This window comes from Dipodomys spectabilis, unplaced genomic scaffold, assembly GCF_019054845.1.
Source record: "Dipodomys spectabilis isolate Male_0828 unplaced genomic scaffold, ASM1905484v1 ptg000190l, whole genome shotgun sequence".
Lineage (NCBI taxonomy): Eukaryota > Metazoa > Chordata > Mammalia > Rodentia > Heteromyidae > Dipodomys > Dipodomys spectabilis.
Window position 1 is genome coordinate 6,281,221 of NW_024870867.1, and position 21,774 is coordinate 6,302,994.

Here is a 21,774-nt window from a genome sequence, read left to right on the forward strand (position 1 = left end):
TTATAAAACGTAATTAGGAGAATTTATTTCTAGTGCATGTGAGTGATTATATATATATATATATATATATATATATATATATATATATATAATACTCCTCAAAATACGAATGTGGCAACATTCCTGAAGAGATGGTCTAGGCAAACATTTCTAAAGAAAAAGGTGAGCACAAATGATCCTCACTCTATTAAAATATCCTGAGTCTCATTGGTAAATTCATGAAATGAAATCCCATGAAAAGCAAAATCACACAAAACACAATTACTAATGTAAAACTTTTAAAGTCCAGTGACACCAATGGACCAACTAAGCATGTATCACAAGGAAAGTCATATATGTATATATATGTCTTAGTGGAAGAATTTTAGACAAAACCAATTGGAATTCCATTTAGTGTTATCTGGGAAAGATGGCCACAATTAGATCTCAGCAATTCTAACTCCAGCATGTGTTCTAGAAAAATCTTACATAGGAGTATGACAAGAGAAATTTACATGAATGATCTGAGCATTACTCCTGGTGTGTGTGTGTGTGTGCGCTCACGTACACGCGCGCGCACGCACACACACACACACACACACACACACAGAGTCACAATCCAGTGAAATATAAGTATAAGGTAAGTCTTCATAAAAACCAGGATTTCTGTCTTAGGCAACTATGATCCTTCAGGATCATAATATCTGAGCAGAGAAGTCACACTGGTCATTGCTATAGCTGTCTGTGATTACCAGTCACCAGAGTAGTTCTCACTTTCCCCCAGAGCAGCTGTTGTTCTAAACTGGTACCAGAATCATCTGTATTTAGTCAAATGTAACCTCAAGGCCACCTGATGTTTCCTATCCAGAAGGTCTGGAATTAGGTCTAAGAATTTTTATTTTTAACCAAGTTGCTAAATAATGCTGATGGTACATGTTGGGAAGTACCCTCTGAAATCCATTTCACTGACCAACTAGTTTAACTGGCTCATCATCCCAGTATCCCCCAACAAATCCTCCCCTAGTGTCACCAAACACACACACACACACACACACACACACACACACACACACACACACACACCTCATAAGCACACTTCACACATACCTTTCATAATCCTATATCCTACATCTAGACACTATTTTTCTATTTACAAAGGAGAAGTGCTATAGGGAGAGAAGTTCTCAAGTGTCAGGACAGAAGGACAAGGATGCTGACCTACAGAGGGCAGTGTGTGTTCACTTGGCGGCAGAGAATGGTGGCCTTTGATCACTTCGCTGGATTTTCTTCCAATTATACTCAATAACAATTTGGATAGCTCCAAAATAGGACTCCAAAAAAGAAAAAAGAACTTTGCCTATTGAAGCATGAGTCCGTCTTTTTAGAATGAATACATGGAAAGAAGATAGCTTACTATCCATTTAATTTGGGATATAGACTTTCATGTGAGCTGTCTACTTATTCTGATTATGCACATAGTTCGTTTATTTTCTTTAAAGAACCAATGAATACAGTTTAATCCTTATTTTACTGTTTAAACTGAACCTTAAGCAATTGACAGAATTTATGAAATATACAATTTACCAAGCTTCTCCAAATATTTTTCTTTTTCTTTTCTATATAACAAAGAAAGTATCGTGTTTGGAAAGAGTAGCCAGATAAACAATAGCTTAACATTATTTTTTACCCAGGTGCTGGTGGCTCAGGCTTATAATCCTAGCTACTCAGAAGGCTGAGGTCTAAGGATCATAGTTTGAAGCAAGCCCAAGGCATGGAAGTCTTATTTCCAGTTAACCTCAAAAAGCCAGAAATGGAGGAGGTAACTTTGAGGAAAAAAAATCTCAGGGAGAGTGCCAGGCCCTGAGTCCAAACTCTAGGCCTGGCATGTGTATACACACACACACACACACACACACACACACACACACACACACACACACACACACACACACACACACACACACAAATCCTGGTATTAGGGATGGAACTTAGAATCTTTCCCAGACTTGGAAAAGATCTACCACTCAGCCTCTTTAAAGTGTTTGTGTTACTCTTTCTATTGTGAAAATCACGACCCTTAACCACCAGCTGGCTGAAGGATTTTACCCAATTCATCTTTGAGTATCAGACCTCCATTGTTTCTATAAACCTGATTATAATTAGCTCTTCCCATGTTGTCTACTGTATTTAACTCTTGAACTATGTTATATTAAGATATTTCTTTGTCAGCTACAACTTTTGTAAGTAGCAACAAATACAAAAATGTAAAGAGCATAACTGATGGATCAATACACTTTTCCATCACTCCCAAGTACCAAAATCTAGGCATATATCACACCACTTTGCAAATACAATTGGTCAAGCCTGAGAATCATCATAAGCAATGATAAGATAATACTGTATGTTACTATGGTAACTGTAGGCTTATTGCTTATTACTCCCAAGGACACCTTCTGTCTTATGACTAATTGTCTCTGCTTGGTAACATATACCCTAACATCAGTTATTACGTAGTATGAGAGATTCTTACCTCTGATTGTTCTGACCAGATATTTTAAGAACCTAACAGGCTGAGGGGACAAATTTTGGCTGTCACTTTTCCCTGAGGAACATGACCTCAGATGACTCTCTGTGGAAGGCAGCAGGGAGCCTAGTGTGTTGGGAAGTATTAGTAGTGTTCTGTGATGCCATTACATCAATATATCATCCTTTTAATATTGCCATGTCAAAATGTCTATCATTTGGTTATATTTTATTACCATTCCAGCCCTGGCAGGGCTGAAGTTCAGGAAAATTATAATAATTGTGAAAAGAGACATCATATTAGTGAGACACACAGATCAGGAATAAAGAAATACTAGGTCATAATCTGAGCTCTGTTTAGCTTAGTGATGCAGCCATGGAAAATCTCCAGAAACATTAATCTTAAAGGAAAAGAATAAAGGACTCTGAACATATTTTAAAAATAAAAAATCTCAAGCTTAGGAAAAAAACAATAAAATACAATGATCACAAAAAACCATTAACTTTTGAGAGCTTGCTGCACTCTTGGTACCAGGCATGATTACTCTCACTATCTTGGAACCTTCTAAATATAAGAGTATAAAAATACTAAGCAGCAGAGCCAATGCTTAAATTTCAGGATACTGGATCCTAGAACACACAACTGCACACACAACTATGCTACCGTTCTATGATCAGATATGTTCTTCCAAAGGGAGTAAAATGTGAGACAATGCCCCAGCATGTTGCTACAGAACTGCTTCAATTCTGATCCCAGAAGATTCCTTGCTTTTAGGTTCCTGTAAATACAGAAATGTCATAGAGGAAAGGTCATAATGGCAGCCAGGAAACAGAGAGACCTAGAGGAAGGGCTCATGACAACACGTACTTTAAAGACATGCCTTCACTGACCTACCACCTCCAGCTATATCCTACCTACTTTCTAATAGGGCATTTAGCTATGAAGTAATAAAAGGATTAATCCATTGGTGATGTTAGAACTCTCATGATCCCATAATCACCTCTCAAAAACCCATCTGCTGGCAATGAAGCCTTTAACACATGAGCCTCGTGAGAAACACTTCATATTCAAACCAGTAAGGACCTAATATTTTCTTTTGTGCCAGCCTGGTTCAAAGATTGAGAATCTTTATCCTTCAGACTCAGAGAAAGGGCTAAAATTATGGGAGGCCTTGACAAAGGAGGAAACATTTTACAGAGTAAAAAACAAAACTGTGAAGAAGTAATTTAAGTTCCCTGAGTTTCAAACTCAGCATGGACAGGTTTAGAAATCCCACTGTCCTGCTTTACTCTAACCCCATAAGAAAGGAGGAGTGGGTGAAAAGAACTCTACCCAATTCCATAAACACTACAGGTCTAAAATAAGTCTTTTAAATTATTTAATGGTAAAAAGTAATAACAGCAGTTTCAAATTCAAAGCAAAATGACAAAAAGATTTAACCAAAAAAATATCCTCCCCCCAAATGATTTAACCTAGCATTCAATGAGAATAAACCACAAAGAGCTTCAGCTCTACGCTCCCTGACCATTACAGCTCCCACCACACAAGGGTTCTTTGGATACCCTACCTGCTACAGCATTGGTTAGGTCACCTCTGCTTGTTTTCATTTTACCTCACACTTAGAGTAATTTGCCTTTCCCTCACTAAGCAGAGCCATATATCATCACTTGTAAAAACAGAAGGTTGGGAGATGTAGCTAAGTGCTAAAGCACCTAGATACCATAAACAAGGGCCCAGGTATGACCCATACCATCATACCACACCACACCACACACATACACACACACCACCACCACCACCACCACCAGACCCTTCCTTGGTTTAGAATTTCAGAATACTTAAGAAGTCACATAACACAAGTTTAAACAAATAAATGTATGTTATTCTTTAGTGAGAAGTTCAAAAACAAGTGGATACATTAGAGATGACATTTACAGGAAGGTAGTAGGAAGATTAAAACAAAAATAATTTCACTAACATTATGCTGCAAGTTCCAGTATACTTACTATCAATGAACCACAAATGTCTAAAAATAACTACAAGAAAATAAGCTTCTTTGTGACCATGTGTTACACATAAACCATTTAGCAGGAGCACAGCAGTACCAGGAATTCCTCAGTCCCAAGCCTTATGACAAGTTCCATGTAGTAAATTTCTTTTGAGGAACTCTCTTGATGTGGGTGGCTATCATCTCATACAATGGTAATTCTATGAAACCAGATGGAAGTTTTATGTCCAGCTGAGCAGCTATTTGCCCTACTAACCTACATAAATTCTAAATTGGAACATATTTTAGGTAATTCCCCAAAGGAGGGACAAGATCACCTGGTCCAGTAAAAACTCCAAGCTGTACTAACTTAAAAGATTCTAAAACTCTCTTGAAGACCCAGACAATCAGTTAAGTAACAGCTGGAAGTCAGGTTCTCTTGTGCAAATGAAGACCAGGAATTAAAAGGCCTGAGCAGAGACTATTTGACTTTTGTGTATTGTGCTGTGATATTAAAGACTTTGAGTAAGACTTTCAGTAACTTTGTCGAGGAAAGCACATTAATGAATTTGCCATCAAATCTCCAGTGTCTTCCTTAAAATATTTCCAGTAATGAGTCTGTCAGCCTTGACTTTAAGTAATCATTGGTTCTAGCCAACTCTCACAGATATAGCATCAGTTAAAAAAAAACAAAACAAAAAAACATTCCTGTGGATGGAATGAGTATAATTGTAACTTGAATTGTCAGATAAGACTTTGGTTGAATAATTTTTAATTGGTTTTTACCTCAGCCTTCTATGCAAGAGAAGTTTTCTCCATTGTATTTTTGCCTTCTTTCTTTCCTTCCTTCCTTCCTTTCTTCCTTCTTTCCTTCCTTCCTTCCTTTCTTCCTTCTTTCCTTCCTTCCTTCCTTTCTTCCTTCTTTCCTTCCTTCCTTCCTGCCTCTCTTTTTCTCTCTTTCTTTCTTTTTCTTTCTTCTTCTTCCTCCTCTTCCTCTTCTTCCTCCTCTTCCTCTTTCTCTTTCTCTTTCTCTGCCTTCCTTCCTTCCCTCCCTCAATTCCCCCCCCTCCTCCAATACAGACTGGAACTTGAACTCAAGGCCTCACACTCTGGCTTGGTTCTTTCTGCTGAAGGTGGTGTTCTACCACTTGAGCCATATATCTACTTCCATTTTTTTTTTTACTGGTTATTTGGAGATTAAAAGTCTCATGGATTATTCTGCCTGACCTGGCTTCAAATGACAACCTTCAGATACCAGCCTCCTGAGTAGCTAGGAATACAGGCTTCTGCCACCAGCTCCTGGCAGAAGGGTAGGACTGGAGGCAGATTCCAGTATGGCTAAGGAAGCTAAGCCTGCAAGGCTTCCACTTTCCAAGAAACTGAACCTGTCTATACTTGCTTTTGTGACAGAATTCACTCTGCAAAACTCCACTCATTCAAGTAATTCTTGATAGTAAGTCATGAGTTCTCCCTGATTGTCCCTGACTGATCTATCATCTTTCTCTTTTGTATTCTTTCTTATATATAAACACATTTGGATTAAGAACAATGGCTTTGGATTTAGAATTCTCTTGTTTCTGACCTTTCAGTATAAATTTGGGAAAGTTAGTAAATATTTTGAGGACTCTGTTTCTCACTCGTAAAATATGAGATGACGTCATTATTCATTTATAATAACGCCAAAGTCCTCATCAAGCTGCAGTAAGGGTCAAAGGAAATGCTATATAAAAGATGTCATATGAGATGATTCTCCCTCTCTTCCTCTTTTATTTCCCTGTAGATTATCCCAAGGCAAAGTTTAGAAATGGCTTCAACCTACTCAGATCTAGCTCTTTTCCTTGCTCAGATGACTCAAGCCCAAGCCTCATTCACTCATTGCCCAAAGAGTAAAATTAATTGCCAACTAGCTGTGCCTTGGAATCCCAACAACCTCACAGACAACTTCGCCACCCATCCACAACTCCTGCCCGAAAGGATTCCTGCGCTATGGACAATGGAGACACTGGGATAACCTGCTGGGGAAAGTATCTTGTCTTCAAAATAAAACGGGTGAATTTTCAAAGCAACACTTAGAAATGAATTCACTAATTGGAGCACTGTTGCTCCAATCAGTGAAGAGAGGATACACTACATAGTTCAATATATTCCTGCATTAAGCATATGAATATGAATAATACAAAAGATTTTTATTTTTATTAAAGATTAAATACTATGACCCTCCAATGGCCACCAAGAACTGCTTAAAATAATCATTATCTACAGTATCATTTTTTTAACCACATCTGTGCAAGTTCCAGGGGTTCTGAGCAAGAAAGATGAGATAATGCTGGAAAAGGCACTTAAAGAATATTGGAAAAGAGGCAGGCTAAGGTGTAGTGTTGCCCAGTAATAGAGCTCTTACCTAGCTATGCAAGGTCCTAAGTATGATCCCTAGCACCACAACAGAATAAACACTATGTAAGTATAATTGTTATTTTAGTTGTTTAAACATCTAATAGTTGCTCTTCATTTCTTGGAAGATAAAGATTAGTATACTTTATTTTTTATTTTAATTTTATGGTCAAGGCAAAGTAGAGAGGTTACAGTTATATCAGTAAGGTAGTGAGTACATTTCTTGTCAAACTTGTTACTCCCTCCCTCATTTTTCTCCCTCTTTCCATCCCTCATCCCCCTCAAGTTGTACAGATCATTTCCATCATAGTGTCTTGTGACTATCAGTGTTGCATTGGTTCCCCCTTGTGCTTTGTCTCACCTTCTCTAATTCAGATAAACATATACACGATACCCAGGACACCAAAATCAAATACAACAAGGGATAAACCATAGTGGAGAAAGCACGAAAGAAAAGAGAAATCATATAAAAGAACAACAACAAAGAAAAAACTCTTGTGTCCATATCTTAGAGTTCATTTCGGTTAGCATCATCCTAGATGGTCATATGTAGATAGATACTGAGCTCTTCTGCTCATCTGCTAAGATTGTCCTAGACTTTCTAATTAGATTTTAACAGACTTCCTGTAGTAAAATTTAATGACTTTTAGCTTACACTTGCTCCACTGTTGTTGAACAGAATTTATTGAAAGTCCCAATATTCTTTATTGAGATAACATTCTGTGTAAATTCACTGTTAAACCGCCTATGCATATATATGTATACACATATTTGAACTACTTATTTTCATGTTTGAATTAATAATAGGCAAATAGGCAAATAATTAAACTCAATATATTTTGTTCCTCCCTCAGCTCTGGAGTTCTAAAACGTAAATTAAAGACAACAGAAAAGAAAAGCACAAAGCAGAATTAGAATTGCCCTGACTTTTTTATTTCATAAAACCAACTTAAAAATCAAATCCCATCTCTTCACAGCCCAAAGTGACTGAGCACCTTCCCAAGAAGGCATGCCTCCTACCCACCTCTCCTTCACTGAAAGCAGGTGTCATGCTCAAGGGCAGGAATGCCTTGCTCTCTAGAGAGACCCTCTGGTGCTCTGTGGAACTGGTGGGCTGCTTTTGGGCACCTGAAGAACTGGAAGAAGGTTGAGAGTTGTGCCCACAGCACCACCTGGTGCCAGGTCAGGGACTTCCTAGACTGCCCTTTGGAGAATTAGTCTTAGTCTTGGAGTCATCCCACAACCAGTTTAGTATAAAACATTAGTTCTCAGGGTTCCTTAGCATCAACATCAACCTGACAACTTTAAAAGCAATGCTGATGTTCAGAAAGCATCCCAGGAATCTCATGTAGAGACAGGTATTGCTATCACTGTTCTTATAAGTCTCTCAGGAAGTAGCATTCTGGCTCAAGTGGTAGAATGCTCACTTTGAGCTGAAGAGCTAAGGGACAGTGCCCAGGCCCAGAGTTCAAGCCCCATGACTGACAAAAAAAACTTGAAAGGACTGGGAAGGTGGCTCAGTGGTAGAGTGCTTGCCTTGCATGTATGAAGCCCTGGGATCAATTCCTCAGCACCACATAAACAGAAAAAGCCAGAAGTGGCACTGTGATTTAGGTGGTAGAGTACTAGCCTTGAGCCGAACAGCTGAGGGACAGCGCCCAGACCCAGAGTTCAGGCCCCACAACTGACCAAAAAAAAGTTTCTCAGAAGATCACACACACACACACACACACACACACAAAGATGGAAAGCCACCAAATCATAATTATAAGCAGAAGAGAATATATTTGCTTCATTTTGTTATGTTTTACATAAGTATATTCCAGACACACTAAGATATATGCCAGCTCAAGATACCCATCCTCACAAAGCAATTTGTCCACTGGCAAGAGACATCAATTGGAACATTGTGCAAGACATAGGATTTCAGTATGAAATCTCATTCCCCCTTCAATCTTGTGTATTGTTCCACTGACTGTTCTAATCCAGTCAGATAAAATATTAACCTGAGAAGAAATATAAAGTATGTAGTAAAAGAATGTCTTTACTATGTGTGTATATGTCTGGATAATAAATAATATCCATATTTTTGTATGAATAATCATGTATTAAAACCCATTCAAATGCTCATCACTTTGTATTTATTATATCATGAAAAAGTTAATATATTTGTTATTTTATAGTTTTGTAAAATTGTTTACTGCCATTTTCTTAGCCTTCTGTTAATAAATTTGAGAACACTACTAAAGACATCTTCACTCTGTGTATTGTTAAATATAGCAATAACCATCTTCCACTATCTTCTCAGTTTTTTTATATATTATAAATTCTACTTGGGTTTATGTTTATGTTTGTTGTTGTTTTGGCCAGTTGTAGGGCTTGAACTCTTGGGCCTGGGCGCTGTCCCTGAGCTCTTCAGCTCAAGGCGAGCATTCTACCACTTGAGCCACAGTGCTACTTCCAGTTTTCCGGTGGTTAATTGGAATTGAGAGTCTCACAGGCTGGCTTTGAACCACAATCCTCAGATCTCAGCCTCCTGAGTAGCTAAGATTACAGGTGTGAGCCACCAGCACCCAGCAAATTCTAGTTTTTATGGGGACAAATCTAGATCTCTTTTCTTACATGGCCTTTCTCAGTGTTTACATGCTTAGAATGGCCTTACCTACATTGAAATGAAAGATTAAACAAGCACAAGTTTATATAAATGTCCAGTTCTTTTCTTTTACCCAGTAATGGAGACTGAACTCAGTGCTTCATACCCTCACTGGGCTGCTATTTTTCCCTCATAGCTGGTGTTTTACTACTTGAGCTTTACCTCCATTGCCAGCAATTTGCTGGTCATTTGGAGGTGCAAGTCTCTCAGATTTGTCTGCCTAACCTGACTCTGAAACTCTATTCTCAGATCTCAGTTTCCTAAGTAGCTACAATTATAGGCATGAGCCACCATCACTAAGCAAAATGTTTGGTCATTTATGGCTTTAACTTTTCTGTTATGAACTCTATTGAGCAAGATTTTACCTTGATATATGAGATATATGATGTGGATGTGAGATTATTACCTTCTAAATTACTTATGCACTACTTCAACAAATATTAAAAATAAATCCAGCAGGGCACTGGTGGTTCACACCTATAATCCCAGCTGCTAAGGAGGCTGAGGTCTGAGGATCAAAACTTGAAGACACAAAGGGCAGGAAAGTCTCTGAGACTATTAGCTCCAATTAACCACCAAAAAAGCTGGAAGTGGAACTGTGGCTCAATTGATAGAGCACTAGCCTTGAGCAAAAGAAGACCAGGAACAGCTCCTAGACCCTGAGTTCAAGCCCAGAAAAGATACAAAGACTACATAAATAAATCTAGGATCTTTGATATCATAAAATAAATTTATGTAAACATATGAAATATGTACTCATCTTTTGCCCTTCTGTCCTCTCAGTGGATTGTCAGTTTTAAAATATGGGTAGCAATGACAGAGTTTCAAGAATGTTGATCATGTAGTGTAACATAAAAACGTTATTCTAGATTACTTTCTAACATAAGTACATCTAACATAGAAACCGATAAATTTTTAAATGTTACTCAATGTTTTCAAATAAATTCATATATACACATATGCTTTTATAACAATGGAAGTACATATATATTTATATTCATATAATAGTTTTTGTTAATAGCTCTGGCACTAGCTTGAGATAACTTGGAAGTTTCTCACCAGAATATTGTCATTGCCTTTTCATCTTGAAATGAGTCATCTCCTTCTCAACCTTTTTTTTTGGATGAAGAAACAGCATTTTAATATGACTTTTGGCCCCAATGAGAAAATTTAATGCTAATAAGTTTATTGATGGTAAAGATTAAGCAGATTTAAAAATCAATAGCTTTAGAACCCTTTGGAAAATAGCAAAGATTCAGCTGGAATTCTGATGGGAATCTTTCTATTGTAAGTCAAAACGAAAAGGCAACACTGAAAGTCAAAGGTCATTGTTGGAATCAGAATCTAAGGCTGATCTTACCCAAGTCCTCATTGGGCCTCTGTGCTGTGGTTCTGACAGCATAAATATTAGAATCAGATACAATATTAAGTTTGATGATTACTTATAATACTGTCAATTTTTAGGTATAACATGTTTCCTTGAAACATATTTTTCAGTGTTTAAATATATGGCAGGTACTACCTATTACAATCTATTTATAATTTCCTCTCTTTTCACAATGTATATGTATATCAAAGCATGTTATGTAACTCTTAAATATAAGCAATTTCTATTAGTTATATTTCAAGCAAGCTGGAAAAAAATTACATTAAGAAAGAAAAGTTAAGCTGGGCTGGGTGGCTGGTGCCTATAATCTTAATTATTTAGGCTCCTGATGAGATCTGAGGATGGTCTTTCAAAGCTAGCTTCAGGCTAGCTCCAAATAACCACCAAGAAGCTGCAAGTGGAGCTGTGGTTTAAATGGTAGAGTGCTAGCCTTGAGCAAAAAATGTGCAGGGACAGCATCCAAGCCTTGAGTTCAAGCCTCATGACCAGTACAAAAAAAAAAAAAAAAGTTTAAGTAGTTCACCCATGAGATAAATGAGAACCACGTTAGAATTAACAAGTTTACCTCATATCACAGCTGGGAATGGCAGTGCCAGATTGAACTCCAAGTATGTCATCTCTAAATCCCAGGCACTAGTTACTTCCTCTCATCTATTACTTTCCAAGTAAGGAACACTTGGAAATATACCTAACTTCAAAGGTTAACCTTTGAGGAAAAATACCTAACCTCAAAGGTTAACCTTACCCAATTTCTTTAAAACAAGCAACAACAACAAATAAAACACTAAACCCATGCTTGCCAAATGGCCCAGCAATCACAATGCTAGGCATTTGTCCCAGATAAGCAAAAACTTTTGTTTGTACAAAACCCTTTACACAATTGTTCATAGTTCAAGATTTTTTTCAATAGTCCCCAAATGGAAACAACCCAAAAGTCCTTCAATGAGTACATTACTATATAAAGAATGGGATGTCCAAACCAAGGAACATTACTCAGCAACAAAAAGGAACAAGCTTTAGGTACACACAACAATGTGAATATATTTCAGGCATTATGGTAAGGTCACGTGCTATATGGCTTCTTTTACATAATATAATCTAGATGGAAAAATTATGGAAGTGGAGAACAGATTAGTTGATAGCAAGGGAGAAGGATGGAGGGAAAGAGTAGATGTAAGTGTAAAGGGGAAATGCTCTGTGGTGCTCAGTTTTGAATTTCTTGTGGACCTTCTATGTAAGTGGCAAGGAAACAGGAATTTCTGTCTGACAACTACATGAAACTAATAAGCTGAACTCTGTGAGGAGAATTTAGCCCAACTGACTCTTTGATTTTGGCCTTATGATACCTTTAAAAGAGAACCAAGCCTCGTGTGCTAGACTTCCGCGGAACAGTGAATAAACATATTGTGACTGCTCTAATCTTGTGACTACTCTAGTCCTCTAAATGTGTGATTATCTGTATTGCACAAATGGGAACCTAATACATCTAGATAATTCGGAAGTTCATCTAGAGAAAAAAAGCTATCCAAAATTTATTTTTAGCCCTCCTCCTCACTCCACCCACCTCCCTACCTCTCTGTAATTTCTAGTGTCAACAATTCCTCAAATCTGAGACCTTCAATACTTGATATTACCCCTCCTTCCTGTCCTCATATACCTCCTTAACTGCTTAGGTTTTGTTCCTCCACATGGGTCATCAGGTCTTAACTGCCAAGCTCTCTTTCTCTGTATCACAATGATCTGAAAAACTGAGACTGACAACATTCAAGCCAAGGTCTGTTGTTGATGCTGGCAGCTGTAGTACATAACTGCAACCCCAACTAGGCTCAAACAAAAGTACATGCCAATTCTACATATGCTGTCTATCTAAGCTTACTACCACTCTGAAACAATTTTCCCCATCTTTCATTCTTGTACTTTCAGACACTCCTTTTGATTTCACTCTTGCTACCTACTTGGCTTTAAAAGAAAAATTACAAGCAAGGAGAAGAGAACTTTATAAACCTCAAACTCAAACTTTGTATGTGTGTGATGTGTGTGTTTGTGTGTGTATGTATGTATATATGTATGTATGTATGTTGGTTCTAGGGCTTGAACTCAAGGCCTAATGCTGTCTCTGGGCTTTTTTGCTCAAAGCTAACACTCACTTGAGCAACAGTTTCACTTCCAGCTTTTCTTCTTTTTTCTTTTCTTTTTTTATTTTGTGGGTATAAGAGGCCCATGGACTTTCTTTCTCAGGCTGGTTTTGAACTATACTTCTCAGATCTCAGCCTCCTGAGTTACTAGGATTACAGGTGTGAGCCACTGGCATCCAGCAACTACCAAATTTCTGAGGCCTATTATCTACAGGATTCTCTTAGTGCTATTTCTTTAATATAGGGTCATAAGAATGTTCTGCATCAAATACAGTGAAAATAGGGGTTATACCATGGGGGAAGAACATACAAGAGAAACAAAAAACATCACATAGTACATTTTAAATACATTAAAAACAATAGCAAGAAAGAGAAAAACCACTTGTGGCCCTATCTTGGAGTTCATTTCACTTAATCATCTTATACGGTCATATGTACTTAGCTTTTGGCCTGTATTTGATGCCAGTGCCCAGCATCTTGTATATATATTTTTCCAATTTGGGGAGGGGAAAGGAAATGACAAAATGCTAAAATAAGGATACAGGTTGACCCATTGTAACAATGAGATGTACAAGACACTATGTTGAAAATGAACTTTACAAATTTGGTGGGGAGGGAAGGGATGGTAGGGGAAAAACAAAGGAGGAGGTAACAATGTTGGATAGGAAATGTGCTCATTACCTTACTCATGTAACTGTAACCCCTCTGTACAGTATTTTTACAATAAAAATGTATGTATGTATATACATATATATATATATATATATATATATATAAAAGAATGTTCTGCAGAGAGGAAAATATTATGATTCAGACCCTGATATATCAGAGATGATACAACAATCTGTGATTTATAGTGAAATAGGTTCACTGGTTAATCAACTTTTAACTATAAAGGTTGGTCTCTCTAGAGGAGTAGTTTTGCAGGAAAAATTGATTAAACATTTGAAAAAAAATCATTTTCCCTCTGGTAGCCATTAACGTTATCTTTTAAATGACTTTGTTTGACTCAAGAAAAGGTTATTCAAAGGAACCTGACAAAAGACCCCTATTAACCAGTATTTTATATTCTTTTTTTACATTCCAGTCAGATTTATACTAAAGATGTACAGTGTTTAAGTTTCAATTAAATTCTAGTCCTAGAACCCGAATCCTTACAACTTCAACTTAGAAACCCAGTGTGTGAAAAGGCCTTCCAATTATGATTTTCCTCTCTTATCTTGAGTGTAGAACCCACGTTACCCTCCCTCCTCCTGACATCGTAAAAAAAAACAGTATTATTATTTCAGAAATTAAATCTGAACTACCAAGAAATGATTACTTATCCAGAGCCCTGCTATAATGAGAACTCCAAAATAAGCAATTTAAATTCTATCAATATTTCAGCCACTTATCCATTGTAAGATTATATAAGACCATATTTCAAAATTTATTTTTCAAAACTACATCTTCTGTTCTTTGAACAAGATCTGAAGTAACCATTCCAATTAGTTCAACTAAGAAGATACAATCAGAAAGAAATGGGATGTAATCATAAAAGAGCCCCCAAAATGTGGTGGCACTTACAAAGTCCACCTACGAAGCAAAAATAAACTGAAAAGAAAGTGACCTGCTTTATTGTAGGAAAAGAATGAACAAAATGAAATAGCATTGCTTGAATACGTTTAAAGCACTACTAACTAAACGAGATAACAGAAAATGAAGAGAAGAAAAATGAGAAAGTTGGAAGGAAGAAAGAGATTCTCAACTATCTTTATTTTATGCATGGAAAAAATTCTTAGTATAGAATTTTCCACTTGTTTTGTTGGTGCTAAAAAAATGAGATCTTGGAATATTTTGCACTACCATTCATCAGATTAGTGATGGCCAATCCGTACTGTTTTGATACAATTATAAATCTATATAATTCTATTGAATAAAACTGGAAATTATTCTTAAAAAGGAAAGATTGTCTAATGTACATTACCCTTTTATTGAAAAATAATTAACAATAGCTGTTTCTAGAAATCCTCTGTGCTAGGGAATTTTTTGTATACGTTGTATCTGCCACCTCTAATTCTCATAGCAATGGTATGGGTTAGGTGATTTTATTGCCAACATTTTGCAATTGCAGAAACTATATTACATGGAGATTTGTTAATTTACCCAACACCATACTGCTGAGAAGGCAAAGAATAGGAACAAAACCCCCAAAATTAAGCTCCTGAATTCAGGCTCTCTACCATGACATTAAGAATCACATGTGGAGGATGTCTGAGTAGCTCTTCTGGAGGGATGATTGTGAAATTGCCACCAACTGTCCAGAGCCACTGTGAAACCTATATTTCAACCATGCCAGCTCTAAGTTGGGTTTGCTGGCCTCAGAGGTGGTTTTTCTTCTTTATTTCCTTGTATGGTTTTCCCATGATCCCTTGCATCCTAAAAATTTAACTGTTCTCCAGGTTTTCCAACACAAGTCATATGAGGGATTCATCACCAACAATATTCTAAAAGGCTCTGGAAACTTTTAACACAGAATGGGTCCCCAAACGTAAAGTGTTAACTAGCTAGCTGAGAAATTAATTATTGATCTCATCAACAAAACACTAGGCTATGCAAACATTTAGTTGTGATATAGATGGAATGCCATTAAAAACATGGCATCATAAGAAAAAAATAAGATAAAAAAACAAATAAACAATCTCCAAACATACTGAAAGGGAAATTGGTCTTTTATACTTAAATCCACTCAGAGTATTACCAAAATATGTGGAAAGTTTGAAAGAATCTATGTGACAAAACCAAAAATATCAACGGATTGATTTGAGGAACTTGGATTAATGTGTCAAAGAGAAAGTAAGGAATAAACTTTTAAAGATTCTTTCAGGGAAAAAAATAGTATACACAAGCCATGCACTGGTGGTTCAATTGTGAAATCCTAGCTATTCAGGAAACAGATATGAGAATTGTGGCTTGAAGTCATCCTAGGCAGGAATGTCTGTGAGACACTTTCTCCAATTTACCACCAAAAAGCCAAAATGGAGTTGTGGCTCAAATGGTAAAGTACCAGACTTGAGCAAGGGAGAAAAAACCAACCAAGAGCACAAGATATTGAGTTCAAGCCCTGAGCCCAGCACACAACAAACAAACAAAAATGATGCCTAAAGGTATTCATTTCCAGTTTGAAAACCTAAAGTTGATTAGATAGACATTTTTTGCAGTGTAGTAATAAATTATGAAAAGCATCCTTTAATTTTCCCTTGAAAACAGAAAGAAACACATTATTGATAGCCTAAAGGTCATTTGCAACAAACCAATGATAGCACATGGAGGTTTTCTAAGTGGATTGCAAATCTCTTTCAAATGTAGCATATCCACAGTTCATGTGAATGACTTTATTTTATATGCCAACCGTAGTGTGAAAGCTTTAAAAGCATTGCCAAGATGTAACATATTTAAATTCCACAGCCTATAAGTTCTACATCAAAGCAGAGGGGACTGCCTATATTAATAGACACACAGATACACATGCACATACACATACGTGCACATGTGAGTGTTTATGCACATACAGAGAGGAGAGGAAAGAGAAGAGAAGAGAAGAGAAGAGAAGAGAAGAGAAGAGAAGAGAGGGGAGGGGAGGAGAGGGGAGGGGAGGAGAAGGGAGGGGAGGGGAGGAGAGGAGAGGAGAGGAGAGGAGAGGGGAGGAGAGGGGAGGAGAGGGGAGGAGAGGAGAGGAGAGAACTAGCTCAAGCTGCTATACACATACACCATATAAAGTGGCTTAAACAATAAATGTTTATTCCTCACACTTCTGAAGTTGGAAATCCAAGAACAGGAAGCCAGCAGGGTCAGGTTCTTGGTAAGGACCTGTTTTCCTGATTTGTAGACAATTGTCATCTTGCTCTATCTTCATATGGCAGAGTTACCTAATTCTCTGTCCTCTTCTTACAGGGGTACTAATTCAATTCATGAAGACTTTCCTTTACTAATTATCTCCTTCCTAAAGAATGTATCTCTTGAAGCTCACCACGTTGCTATTAAGGTTTTAATACTTACATGTGAGATCTACATGTATTTCCTAATTGAAACCTATCTAGGAAATATTTGTATTCTAATGTACTCTGGTCTCTGTGGCCTGATAGAACCCAGCCTACTACCTCTGCCATGATCATTGCACATACCCAAACATTTCTGCCTTTCTGGATATGTGATAGAATTACGCCTTCTGGCTTTTTATGGTCAGATGAATCCTTGTGACTAGCTCTAGCTAATGAGATGGAGTAGAAGTGAGGTGTGTTATTCCCTGAAGAATAGGCAATTGTCACTGAGAGACCATCCAAAGGCTTACAGATGTTTCCCCTGGGGGAATGAGTAATGCTTAAGATACTGATTTTCTAAGTTTCTTACAGATAACAAGCTTCACTGCCACAACCTTCAAATAAAAACTAGTGAAAGAAGTGAAATAAGAGAAATAAAATAAGCTTTTGGTGTTTTAAGTCATAGGTATTTGGGGAATTGTTTCTCAACAATTAAAATAACAAATTCTCATAGGCCACCTCTCCTGGAATCAGCAAGGAACTGTCAATTTAACATAGCAATATTTCTTAAATTTAAATAATAGATAAAAAGTTTAAAGGATAATCTTTAAGATGAGGGTAGCCTTAAATGTAAACAAATACCCTAAAGCTAGTTAAATTTACATGTGTCTATATTAGTTTTTTTAATAAGTTCCATATGCTATTACAATTTGCAATATGCAACCAAAATACTGTTGCTAATTAATGTTATAAGTATGAATTAATCTTCAAAATAACCACACTGATTTAACATTAGGACATTGTTTTGCTGAAGGTAAATTGCCACTATAAAAAATCAATGCATCTAACTCAGAGACCTTTGAGCCCCAATGTATTGATGCCTAGAAAATATCATAATGATTCTTTTTTTTTCTGTATCAAAGCCCTGAAATGTTGCCCCTTGTGACATTTGGCACCAGCAGAATCCAAATGCATTGTTTTTGCATTGCCTGAGCTCGTCTTATCTGGTTGTTCTGAGATAACTGGGGTGGTCATGCAGTGGTCCCTCAAGTCATACCCACATGGACATTCTCAAAAGAGGTGGTAAGTCCTCAAGAACAAGCCAGGTAAATTACGGCAATATACAACCTAAAACTCTGTAAGTTCTAGTATATAGCTTACCAAAGCCATAATCACTAACAGTGGTTTGAGTAATGCTTGGAAGAGAGAACTGAAGATCTTCCTTGAACAATAACAAATACTTTCCTAAATTATCTCAAAATTCATTCACTTAATGACTAGTGAATTTCTAGACTCCTTGAAGTATTCATGACCTTAAAACTCACTTTTCTAAAGGTCTGAGTACCTATTCTTTTTTTTCTTTCCTTTTTTTTGGGGGGGGGCGCTGGTCCTAGGTCTTAAACTCAGGGCTTGGGTGCTATCACTGAGCTTTATTGCTCAAGGCTAGCATGCAATCCCTTGAGCCACAGATCCATTTATAGCTTTTAGGTCATTAATTAAAGATAAAAATCTCATGGACTTTCTTGCCTTGGCTAGCTTTGAACAATGGTCCTCAGATCTCAGCCTTTTGAGTAGCTAGGATTATAGCCTGAGCCACACTTGTCCAGTTGTACTCTCTCTCTCTGTCTCTCTCTCTCTCTGTCTCTCTGTCTCTGTTTCTTTTTGTTTTTCAGGTAAGGGGTAGGCTTATTCAGTAGACATGCTGGGACCAGGCAAGGTTGGCACTCCACGTGGCTGGGAAAGAGAGAGAGCTGGTAAAGAGAGAGGAAAGAGAGAAAAGAGCTAGAAAAGAGCAGAGAGCAAGAAAAGAACAGAGAGCTCTGTCTCTGTTTCTGTCTCTCTGTCTCTGTCTCTCTCTGTCTCTGTCTTTGTCTCTCTCTCTCTCTCATCCTCTCTCTTTCTCTTTCTCAATATAATGACCTAATGTTTTGGTTTGAGAACTTAACATGTAAACCCTTGATGATAGAATGATGAGTGGGAACATATACCCAAGACATTTGCTATACAGAATTCGATTTGGAATTAACAAGAAAAAGAAGTGTTACTCCCAAGAATGTTATATTCATTGACTGTAGAATGTAATTGGTACTATGTGTACACAGCCTATGAACAAAGGAGATGTTTAAAAACAGAAAACAATGCAACAATATGTACTGAATGGCATATTCAGTGGGTTAACTTTCTGTCACCAGCTACATTGATCTGAGCATGCTTCTTTAATGGACTTTTATGTGAACAAAAAAAAAAATGCCTGGAAGAAACACAGCACCTGCCGTATCAATCAGAGTCTAGTAAGGAAAACACAAGCCACAGGAACTATTTCAAGCAGAGGGGATTAATGGAAAATACGTGGAGAAAACTGAAAAAGCAAAATATAGCACGTGAATGAACTCAGACATTAATACTTGCAGCTACTATTCCCAGAGCCAGGGGAACAAAAGGAGGAGGAGATAGGGAGAAGACTGGACTCTCCTTGCTAACTCATCTTCTGGGTTGGTTAAAGTTGCTGGAAACACAAAAGATCTACGCTGTTAGTACTGAGAGCATGGGTGAGATGCCAGGCAGTAAGTGCGAGAACAGCCAGGGTGAGATGCATTTCAAGCCAGTCTAGAAACACAGCTGGCCCTGTGTCTCTGTTGCTGGCACTGAAAAGGAGGTGGTGCTGAGCAGGGGTGAGTTACCATAGGGACCATGCTCACAGGTGCTGGGATAGACAAGGAGGGTGGCAGAGATAGAGGCTGGGATAGAGGGGTTGACATCAGTACTGGGACCAAGAAAGAGCTCTCAACCACGAGGGCTGGAGGTGCCAAAGGGACACAGAATTTGTCCGTAGTTCTGTGTTGCTGTCGGAGACCTGGAAACTGGAGACCGTGAGTCATTTTTGTCTTTTCTTTGTTTCTAGGTCTCCTTACAGGACCTATCACAGAAAAGTCTAAATGAAACCTTGACAGTAATAGAAACTCGGAATAGTAATAGGTCAGGTATCAGAAACCTACAGCACACATAAGAGCACAGAAGGAAAGGAATGGACACTAGAACTAGCAGACATTCCTATATTCCAAGTCAATTTTTTGTATTAGATATTTGATATGACCATGCTTGGGATTGGTAATGAATAATTGCTATTTCGTTCTCTTATTGAAGTAACAGAATAATGAATAAGACAACACAAATATAAGGTGAAGATATAACATAAAATATAATAATAAACTAGTGACTTTGTTTAATCCTAATGCTGAAGAAATTGTCTTTTTACCTTATAAAAGGCTTATTTAGTAGATTTAGGCAAGTTATAAAATAATTTTATAAATACATACATATGCATATAATTTTAATGATCATAAAACCATGATAATATTCTGCTTCAACCTTTATTATTCTGTTCAAATGCTACTATATGATGCTATTGGCCTGATAATTCAGGTAAGAAATAAACTCATGGAAAAACTATTAACATGAGATAGGTACTGGTGGTTTTGAGTTTTTTATTATTCTCAGAGAGAATTTCTCTTACATTTACACTGGCCCTAGTGCTAGGCACTGATGGCAGTAATCCTACTCACTCAGGGGACTGAGATCTGAGGGTTGCAATTTGAAGCCAGCCCTGCCAGGAAAGCCTGTGTGACTCTTATCTCCAATTAACTACCCAAAAAACTCCAGAAGTGGAGCTGTGGATCAAGTGGTAATGCCAGATTATAGTAAAAAAGATCAGGGACAGTGTCCAGGCTCTGAGTTCAAGCCCCAGGATTGGTTTGAACACCTGTGTGTGTGTGTGTGTGTGTGTGTGCGTGCGCGCGCGCACACACACACACACACACACACACACACACACACACACAGGAGGGAGATCAGTTTCAAAAGCAATGTTCAAGTATTGCCACATCATACAAAAACTCATCAAAATCCCTCAAGCACTGAATTGTGAAATATAATAAAGCTTTATTTTCAATGGTGAGTTTTGGGGTTAGTTTGCTTCCTATGAAGCAATGAAGAAGAGAACAAGCCATCTTAATAATCAAAGAAATGTGTTCTGAAGGAAAGTATGAAAGTTAAATATAACTGTTATATGTAATCAGATTATGCTCGCTGAATTAAGGAAAGTAATTAAGTCACATGGCCTAGAATGAAGGACACATCAAAGATGAAGGGTTCTAGATTCTTACTGATGAAGTTGGAAGGGAACCCATTCAACAATGTAATCTTGCTAGTTGAGTTTAGAGTTTCTCTCAGTAAGGAATCTCTTATAGGTGAGAGCTTCCTTAGCAACTTATTAATATGTCTGTATTCTTTTTCCTAAGGAGCCCAGTCCAACAAGTTGTATAAACTTTGGGTTCCACCCTACACAAATCAATCCTTAAAGGATTTACATTAATAATCATCAGACTCTAGGACATTTTGAGTAATCAGAATATCTCTAAGGAGATAGTTCACAAGGAAAGGGGCAGCTATGTTTCTGAAATGCTTTGTCAGAGTGCTTCATTTAGTTGATAAATAAACTGAAAGTGACCCCCCCCAAAAAAATGACTAGTTTAATAAATTATAAGTTATCAACCTTATTAGGGAATGAGGTGATCTTGTTAAAAGGGAGTTATAAAGTCTCTAATAACGTGAGAAACTCTAAAGGAGGAGAGCTCATCTGGAAAGTTTAAATAATTTATAATCACAAGTATATAAATGTATATATGACAAGAAAGAAATG